Here is a 16,079-nt window from a genome sequence, read left to right on the forward strand (position 1 = left end):
TAATGTGTGAGGGTTCTGTTTAGTATAGAGAGGAAATACAGGCTAAGCATGTGGGATCAAGGGCTGGGCTCTTCTGCTTAATAGCTGTTTGACCTTAGGGAACTTTTCTTTCCGTGCCTCAGTTTTTCTATCAATAAAATGGGAGTGATAGAGTCTGCATCTTAAGATGGCTTAGAGTACTGAGTGAACATAGTGTTCAGAAAAGTAGGCCACTAATATGCAGGGAGAATTTGTAGAGTGGCAGAGTACTTTATAATTAAATCACCAAGTTAAAGAGCAAGACAAGTCCCTGTTAGAAGAAATGTCCCCAGAGTGGCCAGATGAACATCTGTCAGGGATGCTGTAAAGAGGTCCCTTCCTTTAATGAGAAGGTTGGATTAGATGGTCTCTCAAGGTCTAGGATTCTTTGTCAGTTTAATTGTGCCCTAAATACTTGAAGTTATAATTCTGCTTATGGAGTAATTCTATAGAATTACTTGCCAAGAGGAGACGGGGTCACCCATTAACAAAATGGGCATGCTTTGGAAACATCTGAGGACTTGGAAAGCCAGTAGCTCATCTTTCCAATGTTGGGTGAAAACATGAGAAAGATACATAGCCACAACCTAGAGAAAAACACCGACCTGTAAAACTGAAGAAAGAAGAAAGAAACAGAGATTTGGCTGCTTCGTTTGGTCTTTAAAACGAACACCTGCCTTTACACATCATCTGAAATATACATTAGGCCCAACAGGAATATACACCTTCAGTAATCTGCCAACAATATCAAGGTAACTTCCTTGCTTTGTTTGCAGGAAGTTGTTTGCTAATTTTTTTAAAATCTGATTTTATTATACTACAAAGCCATCAGTACTTTTTTTGCAGCCTGTACAGCCCTCAGATTAAAGCCAAAGGCAATCAAACCAAATGAACAAAACTTAATGACTTGAGGAGTGGCCAAGATGGTGGAGCAGAAAGACCCTGAGCTCACCTCCTCCCAGAGGCACACCAAAATTGCATCTATTTATAGACAAAGTATCCATGAGAGCAACCTGAAGACTAGCAAAAAAGGTCTTTTAAGAGCTGACAGTTACAAAGAAGGAAGCACAATGAGAAGGGGAGAAGGGACAGAGATGCAATTAGTCAAGACTCATGCCCACCAGGTAGGTGACACATGAATGGGAGGATAATTACAGTTGCAGAAGTTCTCCCGCAAAAGCAAGGGGTCCAAGCCCCACACTGGGCTTCCCATCCCACGGATCCTGCACTGGGGAGACAAGCCCCGGGAACATTTGGCTTTGAAGGCCAGTGTAGGGAGACCCAGAGGTCTGTGGGAAATAGAGACCCCACTCTTAAACGGCACACACAAAATCTCACACACTCCAAGACCCAGGGAAGAAGCAGTAATTTGAAAGGAGGCTGGATCAAACCCACTTGCTGACCTTGGAGAGCCTCCTGAAGAGGCAGGAGGCAACTGAAATTCACCCTGGGGACATAGATGCCAGCAGCCGCCATTTTTGGGAGTTCAACCCACCATGAGGACACTGGCACTGGTAAGCACCACTGGAATCCTCCCTCTAGCTTATTAGTGCTGGAACCTACCTGCCCACCAGCCAGTCAGCATCCTCCTAGGAGGCCCCAGGCCAGCTGTCCCAGATGGGCAGGGACACGACCTCACTCACCAGCAGAAAGGACCCCCTGAGGCCCCAGCCCTGCCCCAGGACACACCCTCACCTACCAGATGACCCAGGACCCAGCCCCACCCAACTAGTGGGCCTACACCAGCTCTGGAACCTCCAGCCCCTCAGTCAGAGACCCCAGGACCCAGGTCCACCAGTGGGCTGACACTAGCCTTGGGAATAGGCCTCACCCACCAGTGGGGGGACACCAGCCCCATGAACACCAAGACCCTCCAGCCAGCTGTGTCAGGACCCGGTGCATTCATCAGCAAGCTAACACCAACTCCAGGAGCACCAGGGCCCTGGCCCTGCCCACCTGCGGGCCAGCACCAAATCTGCAACCCCTGGCCCCCACAGCCAGAGACCCCAGGACCCATCTCCACCCATTAGTGGGCTAGCAGTAGCCCCAGGACCTGGCCTTGCCCACTAGTGGATGGGCATCAGCCCTGGGACCCCCCTGGGCCCAAACCCCACCCACCAGTGGGCTGACCAAACCCCAGGACCACACAGACCCACTGCCAGCCATGTCAAGACCACACCCACCCATTAGCAGGCCAGCGTCACTCCAGGATGCCCTGGGTCCTGGCCCTGACCAATGGGAGGACAAAAGCAGCTCTAGGACACTTTGGGCCCCTCAGCCATCCATGTTAGGATCCGGCCCCACCAAACAGTGAGCCATCACCAGCGCTGGGTCACCTGGGACCCTCAGCCAGCCATATCAAGAAGCAGCCCCACCCACCAGCGTCCCACACCAGCCCCAGGACACTCCTGGGCCATGGCCCCGCCCATCAGTAGGCCAACACTAGCTCCGGGACCCCCAGCCCAGCATTCAGCCACTCTGGGACCGAGCTCCACCCACCAATGGGCTAGCACTATCCCTGGGACCCCCGGGCGGGATCTGTAGACAGTTGCCTCATGACCTGGGCCTGCCCACTGGTGAGCTGGCACCAGGACCAGGACACCCCTCGCTGTGCAGTCAGCCATGCCAAGACCCAGACTGAACAAAACAGAGCCTTACAACCAACTGGAATGACAACCAGCAACACCTACCAGCACGTCCACAGTAGTCAGCCGACCACAACAGAAGGTCCCAAGCAGCCCACATAAGAGGGCACCCCTAAAGCAAGTAGCTCTGGTAACCACAGGAGAGTGTGCTGCCAGGCCCCACAGGACGTGTCCTGCATACGGTCACTTCTCCAAGATTGGGAAACATAACCAACCAACTAAATACATAGAAATAAAAACAGGAAATTAGACAAAATGAGGCAACAGAGAAATATATTCCAAATAAAGGAAAAGAAAAAACCTCCAAAGAAGAACTAAGTGAAGTGCAGATAAGCGAATCTACTTGATAGAGAGTTCAAGGCAATGATCATAAAGATGCTCAAAGAAGAGCCTCCTTCTGTCTCTCTCATCCTGTAAGACCCTTGAAACATCCTGCAGGTGGCTCCTATCTTGTGGGAAAGTTATTCACAGAAAATCATATCACCTTGTAAGGCCCTCCTCTGGTCTCAGGGAAGGTATAAAGGAAAGCAGGAGGGGCCGGACAGAGGGGTCAATGGTTGCCTGGAGAGGTGGCTCTTGACAGAACCACAGGTGGGGAGGAAGCTGTGCTAATTAACTGGATCTGGCTCTACAGCTTCCTTGGTCTCCTAAGCCCAGGATGATACCTGCCTCCCTCAGTGTGCTCTGGCTAAGCTTAGAAATGCTTCCTTAGGAGGAGACTGAATAAATTTGAGTTTTGAAGTCAGAGGCCCCAGATCTGAATACCAGTTAAGCCACTTCCTGGCTGGGTGATTCTACCAAGTTAACTTATCCTCTCTGAGTTTCAGTTTTCCCATCTGAAAATGTGTGTAAAATCAGAACCTCTCTCTGTGGATTTTTGGTGAGGATTAAATGAAAAAGTTCTGAGAACTGTGAAAATATAAAATGAGTACTAAATAAATATCGTTAGTTGCTGTGGGGGAAAAAAAGATGCTCGAAGAACTTGGGAGAAGAATGAATGAAAAGAGAGAGAAGTTAGAAGTTTTTAACAAAGAGTTAGAAAATATAAAGAAGAACCAAACAGAAGTGAATAATTCAATAACTGAAATTAAAAATATACTAGAAGGAATCAACAGTAGATTAGATAATATAGAGGAACAGATCAGTGATTTGGAAGATAGAGTAATTACTGTCTGAAATTACTGAAACTGAACTGAAAAAAATAATAAAAAGAAATGAGGACAGTTTAAGAAACCTCTGGGACAACATCAAGCATACTAACATTCACATAATAGGGGTTCCAGAAGGAGAAGAGAGAGAGAAGGGGGCAGAGAAATATTTGAAGACATAATAGCTGAAAACATCCCTTCCTGGGAAAGGGAAAAAGACATCCAGATCCAGGAAGCACAGTGAGTCTCAACATGATCGACTGAAAGAGAACCACACCAAGACACATTGTAATTAAAATGGTGAAAATTAAAGATAAATAGAAAATATTAAAAGCACCAAGGGAAAAGCAGCAAGTTACATACAAAGGAACTCCTGTAAGGCTATCAGCTGGCTTTTCAGCAGAAACTCTGCAGGCCAGAAGGGAGTGACACAATATATTTAAAATGATGAAAAGGAAAAACCTACAACCAAGAATACTCCACCCAGCAAGACTCTCATTCAGATTTGATGGAGAGATCAAAAGTTTTACAGATAAGCAAAAGTTAAAAGAGTTTGGCATCACCAAACCAGTGTTACAAGAAATGTTAAAGGGACTTCTCTGAGCAAAAAAAGAGAAGGCCACAACTAGGAACATGAAAATTACAAAATGAAAAAGCTCATCAGTAAAGGCAAATAACTACTTTAAATATAATTGGACTAAATGCTCCAATCAAAGACATAGAACGGCTACAAAAACAAGACCCACATATATGCTGCCTACAAAAGACTCAGTTAAGATCTAAAGACACACACAGACTGAAAGTGAGGGGATGGAAAAAGGTATTTTATACAAATAGAAACAAAAATAAAGCCAAGGTAGCAATGTTTATATCAGACCAAATAGACCTTAAAACAAATATCGTAACAAGAGACAAAGAAAGACATTATATAATGATCAAGAGATCAATCCAACGAGAAGATATAACAATTGGAAATATATATGGACTCAGCACAGGAGCATGTATTTACTTATTTTAAAATTTATTTATTTATTATTTTATTTATTTTTGGCTGTGTTGGGTCTTCATTGCTGCACATGGGCTTTCTCTAGTTGCAGTGAGTGGGGGCTACTCTTCATTGCTGTGCACAGGCTTCTCATTGTGGGGGCTTCTCTTGTTGCAGAGCATGGGCTGTAGGCGCGTGGGCTTCAGTTGTTGTGGCACATGGGCTCAGTAGTTGTGGCTAGTCGGCTCTAGAGCACAGGTTCAGGAGTTGTGGCACATGGGCTTAGTTGCTCCGTGGCACGTGGGATCTTCCCAGACCAGGGCTTGAACCCATGTCCCCTGCACTGGCAGGCAGATTCTTAACCACTGTGCCAGCAGGGAAGTCCCAGCAGAGGAGAATTTAAATACAAAGAGCAAATATTAATAGACATAAAGGGAGAAATTGACAGTAAAACAATAATAGGGGACTTTAACAACCCACAGATAGCAATGGACAGCTCTTCCAGGGAGAAAATCAATAAGGAAACACTGGCCTTAAACAACACATTAGATTAGGTGGACTTAATAGATATACATAGAACATTTCATCCAAAAGCTGCAGAATACATATTCTTTTCAAGTGCACATGGAATGTTCTCCAGGGTAGATCATATGCTAGGCCACAAAACGAGTCTCAGTAAGTTTAAGAAGATTGAAGTTATATCAAGCCTCTTTCTGATCACAAACCTATGAGACTAGAAATCAACTGTAAGAAAATAAGTACAAAAAACACAAACACATGGAGGCTAAACAAATACTACTAAACAACGAATGGCTCACTGAAGAAATTGAAGAAATAAAAAAAAAAATCTGGAGAAAAATGAAAAGACAATGACCCAAAATCTACAAGATGCAGCAAAAGCATTTCTAAGAGGGAAGGTTATGCTGATAAAAGCTTACCTCAGGAAACAAGAAAAATCTCAAATAAACAACCTAAATTTAGACCTAAATGAACTAAAGATCAAACAACACCCAAAGTTAGTAGAAGGAAAGAGATCATAAGGATTTAAGCAGAAATAAATGAAATACAGACTAAAAAACAATAGAAAATATTAATAAAAACTAAGAGCTCATTCTTTGAAAAGAAACAAAATCAATAAGCTGTTAGCTGTTTCATCAAGAAAAAAAAAAAAAAAGAACCCAAGTCAATAGAATCAGAAATGAAAACAGAGAATTTACAATCAACACCATAGAAATACAAAGGATCATAAGAGATTACTATGAACAATTATATGCCAATAAAATGGACAACCTAGAAGTGTACAGTCTCCCAAGATTGAATCGGGAAGAAATAGAAAATATGAACAGACCAATTACCAGTAATGAAATTGAATCAGCAATTTAAAAAAATTCCAACAAACAAAAGTCCAGGGCCAGATGTTTTCACAGCTGAATTCTACCAAACATTTAGAGAAGAGTTAACATCTGTCCTCCCAAGCTATTTCAAAAAATTGAAGAGGAAGCAACACTCCTGAACTCATTCTGTGAGGCCAGCATCACCCTGATACCAATACCAGACAAAGATATCACAAAAAAGAAAATTACAGGCCAATATCACTGATAAACATAGATGCAAAAATCCTCAACAAAATATCAGCAAGCCAAATATTAGCAAACCAAACCAAATTCAACAATATATTAGAAGGATTATACACCATGATCAAGTGGGATTTATCCCAGGATGGTTCAAGATCTGCAAATCAATCAATATGATACACTACATTAACAAACTGAAGAATAAAAATCATATGATTATCTCAATAGATGCAGAAAAAGCTTTTGACAAAATTCAACATCCATTTATGATAAAAAACTCTCCAGAAAGTGGATATAAAGGGAATCTACCTCAACATAATAAAGGCCATATATAACAAACCCACAGCTAACATCATACACGTGGTGAAAAGCTGAAAGCATTTCCTCTAAGATTGGGAACAAGAGAAGGATGCCCATTCTCACCACGTTTATTTAACATAGTATTGGAAGTTCTAGCCACATAAATCAGATAGGAAAAAGAAATAAAAGGAAGCCAAATTGGAAAGGAAGAAGTAAAACTGTCACTATTTTCAGACGACATGGTACTATACATAGAAAATCCTAAAGGCACCACAAGAAAACTACTAAAGCTCATCAATTTGAATTTGGTAAAGTTTCAGGATACAAGATTAATATACAGAAATCTGTTGCCATTCTATATGTGAACAGCAAACTATCAGAAAGAGAAATTAAGGAAAACAATCCCATTTACCATCACATCAAAAAGAATAAAATACCTAGGAATAAACCTAAGTAGGTAAAAGACCTGTACTTGATAAGACACTGATGAAAGAAATTGAAGACGACACAGATGGAAAGACACACTGTGTTCATGGATTGGATTTTTTTTTTTTGGCTGTGCCACACAGCATGCAGGATCTTAGTTGCCCGACCAGGAATCGAACCTGTGCCCTCTGCAGTGGAAGCGCAGAGTCCTAACCACTGGATCGCCAGGGAATTCCCTGGAAGAATACTGTTAAAAGGACCATACTACCCAAGGCAATATATAAATTCAATGCAAGCCCTATCAAAATACCAATGGTACTTGTCACACAACTAGAACAAAAACTTTTAAAATTTGTATGGAAACACAAAAATACAAACACAAAATAGCCAAAATAATCTTGAGAAAGAACAAAGCTGGAGGAATCATGCTCCCTGACTTCAGACTATACTACAAAGCTACAGTAATCAAAACAGTATGGTACTGGCATAAAAAAACAGACATACAGATCAATGGAACCAAAAAGACAGCCCAGAAATGAACTCATTCTTTTTTTTTAAGATTAAAAAAAAAAAATTATTTATTTATTTATGGCTGTGTTGGGTCTTCGTTGCTGTGCGTGGGCTCTCTCTAGTTGCAGTGAGCGGGGGCTACTCTTCATTGCAGTGTGCAGGCTTCTCATTGCGGTGGCTTCTCTTGTTGCTTCTCTTGTTGCAGAGCATGGGCTCTAGGTGCATGGGCTTCAGTAGTTGTGGCATGCAGGCTCAGTAGTTGTGGCACACAGGCTTAGCTGCTCCACGGCATGTGGGATCTTCCTGGACCAGGGCTCGAACCCACGTCCCCTGCATTGGCAGGCGGATTATTTTTTTGTTGTTTTTTTGGGTTTTTTTGCGTTACGCGGGCCTCTCACTGTTGTGGCCTCTCCCGTTGCAGAGCACAAGCTCCGGACCCGCAGGCCCAGTGGCCATGGCTCACGGGGCCAGCTGCTCCGCGGCACGTGGGATCCTCCCGGACCGGGGCACGAACCCGTGTTCCAAACCCGTGTCCCCTGCATTGGCAGGCGGACTCTCAACCACTGTGCCACCGGGGATCCCGGGCAGATTCTTAACCACTGCGCTACCAGGGAAGTCCTCAAGATTTTTTTGATGTGGACCATTTTTAAAGTCTTTATTGAATTTGTTACAATATTGCTTCTGTTTTATGTTTTGGTTTTTTGGCCGCTAGGCATGTGAGATTTTAGCTCCCCTACCAGGATCAAACCCACATCCCCTGCAATGGAAGACAAAGACCTAACCACTGGACCGCCAGGGAAGTCCATGAACCCACTCTTATATGGGCAATTAGTCTATGACAAAGGAGACAAGAATATATGATGGAGAAAAACAATGTCTTCAATAAATGGTGTTGAGAAAATTGGGCAACTACATGCAGAAGAATCAAATGGGACTACTTTCTCATACCATATAAAAAATAAACTCAAAATGGATTAAAGACTTAAATGTAAGACCTGAAACCATAAACTCCTGAAAGAAAAATAGGCAGTACTCTCTTTGACATTGGTCTTAGCAATACATTTTTTTTTCATATATCTCCAGGCAAGGGCAACAAAAGCAAAAATTTAAAAATGGAACTACATCAAACTATAAAGTTTTGCACAGTGAAGGAAACTATCAGCAAAATTATAAGGCCATCTACTGAATGGGAGAACCTACTTGCAAATGATATATTCAATAAGGGATTAATATCCAAAATACACAAAGAACTCATACAACTCAACATCGAAGAACAAACAACCCAATTTTAAAATGGCCAGAGATCCTGGATGGACATTTTTCCAAAGAAAACATACAGATGGCCAACAGGCATGTGAAAAGGATCCTGAACTTCACTTGTCATCAGGGAAATGCAAATCAAGACCACAATGAGATATCACATCACATCTGTCAGAATGGTTATTATATAAAAGATAACAAATAACAACTGTTGGCCAGGATGTGGAGAAAAGGGAACCCTCATGCACTTTTGGTGGGAATGTAAATTGGTGCAGCCACTATGGAAAACAGTAAGGAGGTTTCTCAAAAAATTAAAAATAGAGCTACCATATGATCCAGAAATTCTACTTCTGTATATTTATCTGAAGAAAATGAAAACACTAATTAGAAAAGCTATATGCACCCCTATATTCATTGCAACATTATTTACAATAGCCAAGATATGGAAACAACCTAAGTGCCCATCAAAAGATGAATGATTAAGAAGATGTGATACACACACACACACACACACACACACACAGGACTATTACTCAGCCACAAAAAAAAAGAATAACATTTTACCATTTGTGACAACATGAATGGATCAGAGGGTGTTATGCTAAGTGATATAAGTCAGACAGACAAAGACAAATATTGCATAATTTCACTTATTGTAGAATCTAAAAAACAAATGAAAGTGAGCCCATGCACTCTGGAATCCATGTACCACAACTAGAGAGAAGCCTGTGTCGCAACAAAGAGCCCACCTGCCGCAACTAAAATAAAAATAAATAAATAAATAATAAAAATAAATAAATATTTTTTAAAATTTAAAAAATAAAAAACAACATTTTTCCATTTTGAAACAGCGGACTGAACATCTTTTCACACCCCAAAATCTCACTGAAAAGGCAGAAGAAGAAAAAGAAAAATACAATAGAAGATTATCCAGGAATCTAAATACCAAAAACATCCAAATAAAGGAATTTCTCTAAAAAAAACAAAAAAACAAATGAACAAACGTAACAAAACAGAAACACAGTCATAGATACAGAGAACAAACAGGTGTTGCCAGAGCGAAGGGGGCTGGGGGAGGAGAGAAATAAGTGAGGGAAGATTAAGAGGTACAAACTTTCAGTTACAAAATAAATGAGTCATAGGTATGAAATATACAGCATGAGGAATATAGTCAATAATTAGGTAATATCTTTGTATGGTGACAGATGACAACTAGACTTATCATGGTGATCGTTTTGAAATGTATAGCAATATTGAATCACTATGTTGTATATTAGGAACTAACATAGTGTTATAATTCAATTATCCTTCAAAAACAAACCAACCAACAAACAAACTCATAGAAAAAGAGATCAAATTTATGACTACCAGTGGTGAGGGGAGGGGAAATTAAATGAAGACAGTCAAAAGGTATAAACTTCTAGTTACAGGATAAATAAGTACTAGAGATGTAATGTACAACATGATAAATATAATTAACACTGTTGTATGTTATAAATGAAAGTTGTCAGAAGAGTAAGTCCTAAGAGTTCTCATCACAAGGAAAAATGTATTTTTTTCTATTTCTTTAGTTTTGCATCTATATGAGATGATGGATGTTCACTAAACCTATTGTGGTCATCATTTCATGATGTATGTAAATCAAATCATTGTATTGTACACCTTAAACTTATACAGTGCTGTATGTCAATTATAACTCAGTAAAACTCGGAAAAAGTCAGCAAATTATTATTTAAAGTAAAAAAAATTAAAACTTAATGGCTTGAGATTTTTGATATGTATTCATACTGTTAACTAGCAAAGTAACAGAGATCCAGAAATGTAATATTTACCCATAGAAAAGTGATCTTAAAAAGTCAGGAGGGGGCTTCCCTGGTGGCGCAGTGGTTGAGAGTCCGCCTGCCGATGCAGGGGACACGGGCTCGTGCCCCGGTCCGGGAAAATCCCACATGCCGCGGAGCGGCTGGGCCCGTGAGCCATGGCCGCTGAGCCTGCGCGTCCGGAACCTGTGCTCCGCAATGGGAGAGGCCACAACAGTGAGAGGCCCGCGTACCGAAAAAAAAAAAAAAAAAGTCAGGAGAAAATGCCCCCTACAGCTCCTTGCTACAACTTCATCTCAAGAGAACATAGGAGAAAATCCTAAAAAGGGGTCACTTTATTTAGAGTTAAATGATTCTATGAACAAACACAACCATTCAACTATATATGGAAATATAAAATTCTCAATATTGGTCAAACAAACACAAAATCTCCAAGTGGCTTAATAAGTGTACAAATTCTCAAAATTGTATTTCCTATTATTACAAGTATTTATATTTCTAGTTATTATTTTCCTAGCTATAATCTTAAGCATTAAATATTTTAGACTTTTTTTTTTTGCATTACGCGGGTCTCTCACTGTTGTAGCCTCTCTCGTTGCGGAGCACAGGCTCCGGACGCACAGGCTCAGCAGCCATGGCTCACAGGCCCAGCCGCTCCGCGGCATGTGGGATCTTCCTGGACCGGGGCACGAAGCCGTGTCCCCTGCATCGGCAGGCAGACTCTCAACCACTGTGCCACCAGGGAAGCCCAAGCATTAAGTATTTTAGAAACATATTATACTTACAATATACATACAAAAAAGTGCATATATCTTAGGTGGACAATATGAATTTTTACAAACTACACATACCCATGTAATAAGCCCCTAGATAAAAACTGAACATTAACACTGTTTTGAAATTTTTTATTCACTTTCAAGAGGAAAAAATTAATGTTCTATTCTGGATACTTGGTGGCATGCCATGTAACTTTAAAAGCAACATACCCATATTGAACATCTTCTGGGACTTTCTATTTTTTTTTTGTTTTGTTTTCACATTTATTTATTCGTTTTGGTGCATAGGCTTCTCTCTAGTTGTGGCTCGCGGGCTCCAGAGCACGTAGACTAGGTAGTAGTAGCATTTGTGCTCTCTAAATGTGTTGCACGGGCTCTAGAGTGCGCAGGCTTAGTTGCCCCACAGCATGTGGGATCTTAGTTCCCAGACCAGGGATCAAACTCACGTCCCCTGCATTGTAAGGCGGATGCTTAACAACTGGACCACCAGGGAAGTCCCCCGTCTGGGACTTTCAATATCATTTGTGGTAGACAAAATAATAGCTTTCTAACGATATCCGTGTCCTAATCCCCAGAACCTGTGAATATGTTTCCTTACATACCAAAAGAGTCTTTGCAGGTGTGATTGAATTAAGGATTCTGAGATGGGAAGATTATCCTGAACCATCTGAGTGGATCCAATGTAATAAATTATAAGGGTCTTTTTAAGTAAAAGAGGCAGGCAGGAGAGTCAGAGAAGGAGATGTGACAAGGGAAGCAGATGCCAGAAAGAGCATAAGGCAAGGAATGTGGGTAGCCTCTAGAAAATGGAAAAGGCAAGGAAGCAGATTCTCCCCTGCAGCCTAAGGAAGACAAAACTACTGATACCTTTGTTTTTTTTAATTGAGATATAATTGACATATAACATTATATTAGGCTCAGGTGTACAACACAAGGGTTTGACATATGTATATCTTATGAAATGATCACCACAATAAATCTAGTTAACATTGATCACCACACATAGTTATAAAATTTTTTTCTTGCGATGATCTCTACACTGCTTCTTTGATTTTAGCCCCTCAAAACCCATTTCAGACTCCTAACCTCCAGAACTGGAAGATAATACAATTGTATTTTTAAGCCACTAAGTTTTATGTAATTTGTTACAGCAGCAGTAGGAAACTAATACACCATCTGGAGTCTGATGAATCTGTGTCCAGAATCATATATCTTATTGCCTATCTAAGAGCTTCATGTGGCTATCTCATAGGCATCTCAAACCTAACATCACAAATTAAACCTTTATTTTTTAACTCCCCAAACCTGATCACTCCTTCAGCTTTTCTCATCTTGGTAAATGGCACCAATCACCCAACTACTAATGCCAGACATCTGGAAGTCAACCTTGTTTCCTTCGTTTTTCTCTGTCATCGTCTCATACCCAATCTATAATGAAGTTGCAACAATTCTACTTCCAAACTAAATATCATATCGATCCACTTCAAATGAGTTTCACTGCCACCATTTTTTTTACAATTACTTTTATTTTATTCTATTTTTTTTATTTTATTCTCTTTAATATGGAATGTGTGCATATACTACAAAATACAAAAGATATAAGTAGGAATTCAGTGAAACGTCTATCTCCTCGCAGCCCTTCCAGATGCAATCAGTGGTACCAGGTTGTTTGTATGTGTATGTTTGTGTGTGTGTGTGTGTGTGTGTGTGTGTGTGTGTGTATCTTTCAGAGGCTTTTTTTTTTTCCACTGCTACCATTCTTGACTCTCACCCAATCCCTTCTCCACAGAACAGCCAAAGTGATATTTAAAAAAAGAAATCTCCTGGCACTTCCTTGCACGAAACCCCTAATGTCTGTCCTTTTGTGGCTGATATGATCTTTTGGTGGCTCCAAGCTAGCTGCAGGGGAACTAACAGTTCACAACTATTCTGCAAATTAAAGCATCATTAACTGAAATACATCAAGTGCAAAAGTTTGATTGGACTTGAAGTTCACTTTATAGCAAGAACCGTCAGTGAATTGTTAGGCTGTTTAAATAGTTTCACCTGCGATAAATTCTTTAATGGTTGTAAAAAAAATATTTTAATGTTCTGTATCACCAATTCAAAGCTTCTTGTCAATGGTGACTAGGAATTCGAAACGATCATTAGAAAGTCTTCATCAGGAGCTGTGTGAGGCCTTTCCCGACAGTTTCTTGGCCACCTCTGTGCTCCTCCCTGGAGCAGGAAGGCCTGGGTGTTCCCTGCAGCGGAGGCCGAGGCTGAGCTCATTATAAGGATCAGCTGGTCTCTGCCTTGCCTGGGTCATCATCAGCACTCCACTGAGCCCTCTAGCAGACACGGTTCTGGAGTTGCACAGCTTCACTCAGGACAGGGCTCTGGGTCGACCCCGAGACGACCGTATTGTTTTGGTCATGCCTATGAAATGACCGCGTGGCTGGAAGGCGTTAAGAAATTGCATCTCGGGCCCAAGGCCAAAACAATTGCCTCGTGCGGCGCTCGGCTTCCGAACTTTCACGTGGCACGCAAACGAGCCCCTCAGGGGCGGGACACTGGCCGGCCGCCCGGGGCTGTGCCACGACCACGGAAGGCGCCACCCCGCCCCGGCCTCCTCGCACAGCCAATCGCAGAATTCGTCCCCGCTTACGTAAGGCACGTCGGCAGATTCGGGTGGGAACGCAGGGCGCGCGGGGTGTGCGGGGTTGGGGTCGAGGCGCGTCATCGCCCGCGGGGCCGAGTGGCGGAAGCCAAGGGGGCGGTCTCACGCCAGCCTGCTTTACGGCGCGGCGCTCAGCTCTTGTCCACGAGGCCCGGCGGCGGCAGCGGCAACGCGGGAGGAACAGCGGATCGGCGCCTGGTGAGAACCGCGCGCCCGCCGGGGACTCGGGGGAGGCGGGCTCGGGGAGCGCAGCCTCCGGGCCCGCACCCTGAGGCCTCAGCTCCCCGGCCAGAGGCTCCGCACCCGGCCCGGGCCTGGCTCTGTCTCCCGCGGGCCTGCACGCCAGGGCCGCTCTTTAGTTCCTAAGTGGGCTCAGCCTTTGGCCCGTGGAGCAGACGGGTTGAGTGCGGGCCCCGGGTGAATAACCGGGAGTGGGGCGCGGGGTGTTAGAGGGAGGCCAGCTGCACTCCATCCCACCGGCTGTCCTGAAAGATAGCAAGCATCCCGTCGCGGAGGTGTGCAGGAGAGGGCGGAGAGCTCCGTGACGGACAAGTGGCCCCGGGGTGTAAAGGGTTGGACTGAAAGATCATCTTGAGGGTCTACGCCCCACCCTGACTGTATTCTGAGTCTGGGCTTTCTTGGAAGCTTGATATGCGTTTATTTTCCCTCCAATCCGGAGCACACTTGTAAAAAAGCACGAAAAAGTTTTTTTTTTTTTTTGGAATTCTAATGGAGAAGAGGGGTGGGGTACAGCTTGGCATTTAGAGATAACTGGTTAACCCGGTTGTGGGAGCTCAGGAAGAAGTCACACCAGAGTATAGCTCAGGATAGAGTTGTGAATTTCAGACCCTCCTGATTCCTGTGTCATCCCGTCTGCACTGAGGGAAGAGAGTGATACATCATATGTTCCCTTCATTTCCATGGTGCCTGGCAGGACCAGGCATAAGGAAGGTTCTCACTCATGGGTGTTTATGAAATGAACAGACACAGGCAAACACTGGATATGGGCACTATCTTGAATGCTGATTTGGTGTTTGGTTCTGGTAATTGTTAACTGTGATTTGGGGCAAGTAAATTGGTTTTCACTGTACCTCATTGTGCCCATTTGTGAAATGGGGCTAATAAGATAGGGCTGTGAGGAAGAAGTGAGTTAATGCTTGTGAAGCTCTTAACACAGTGCCTGGCAATTGTTTACTTTGATGGTTTCCTCTGCTCAGAGACTGCTTGAGCCAAGTGTTTGTCTTTTTCTATAGTTGAGTGGGACAACAGTATTTATTTTTCTGGACAGGGTCACTCACCTTTTGTCAGTATTAATAATGGTCAGTCTTGAGTTGAGAGAATGCAGGTTTCTCAGAGATTGCCAGTGAGATCAAGGTGAAGTTGTATTTTTCGGGTATTTTTCTGGTTTTAGTGGCTCTGGTTACTAACTATTAGGGAATTGAGTGAAATGGATGTAAATATCCAATCCATCTGCTTTCTGAGCTTTAGGCTTTAAGGACTGTGGACAGTGCAGCTTCAGTGTCCATTTAAAAGATTTCTTGTTTTTAATAAAATATTTCAAATATGCTGAAAAGGGGGCTTCCCTGGTGGCACAGTGGTTGAGAGTCCACCTGCCGTTGCAGGGGACACGGGTTCATGCCCCGGTCCAAGAAGATCCCACATGCCGCAGAGCGGCTGGGCCCGTGAGCCATGGCTGCTGAGCCTACGCGTCCGGAGCCTGTGCTCCGCAACGGGAGAGGCCACAACAGTGAGAGGCCCGCGTACCGCAAAAAAAAAAAAAAAAAAAAAAAAATGCCGAAAAGGACAGAACAATACGACACTCTACCAATCATCAAGATTGAAGACATATTAACATGTTACCATGTTAGTTTCAGACCTCTACTTATGTTATTTTAAAAATGTTTACATAGACAACAAAAACCCTTTAGGCCCTCTTTTCCTTTCCCTTCCCTCCTCCT

General features: G+C 42.8%; 1 protein-coding gene across 2 annotated transcripts in view; it reads left to right on the forward strand.

The window, feature by feature from the left end:
• Positions 1-14,151: 14,151 nt before the first annotated feature.
• Positions 14,152-16,079, forward strand: part of GNE (glucosamine (UDP-N-acetyl)-2-epimerase/N-acetylmannosamine kinase) — a 40,610-nt gene continuing 38,682 nt past the window's right edge. Inside the window, exon 1 of one of the 2 annotated variants that reach the window (XM_027105516.1) lies at positions 14,152-14,319. The gene's annotated coding sequence lies outside the window, so the exon portion shown is untranslated. The remainder of the gene's footprint in view (positions 14,320-16,079) is intronic. The other variant, XM_027105515.1, reaches the window with a different exon arrangement.

This window comes from Aethalodelphis obliquidens, unplaced genomic scaffold (assembly GCF_003676395.1).
Source record: "Aethalodelphis obliquidens isolate GAN/ISIS:26980383/991018 unplaced genomic scaffold, ASM367639v1 scaffold7, whole genome shotgun sequence".
NCBI classification, from domain to species: Eukaryota; Metazoa; Chordata; class Mammalia; order Artiodactyla; family Delphinidae; genus Aethalodelphis; species Aethalodelphis obliquidens.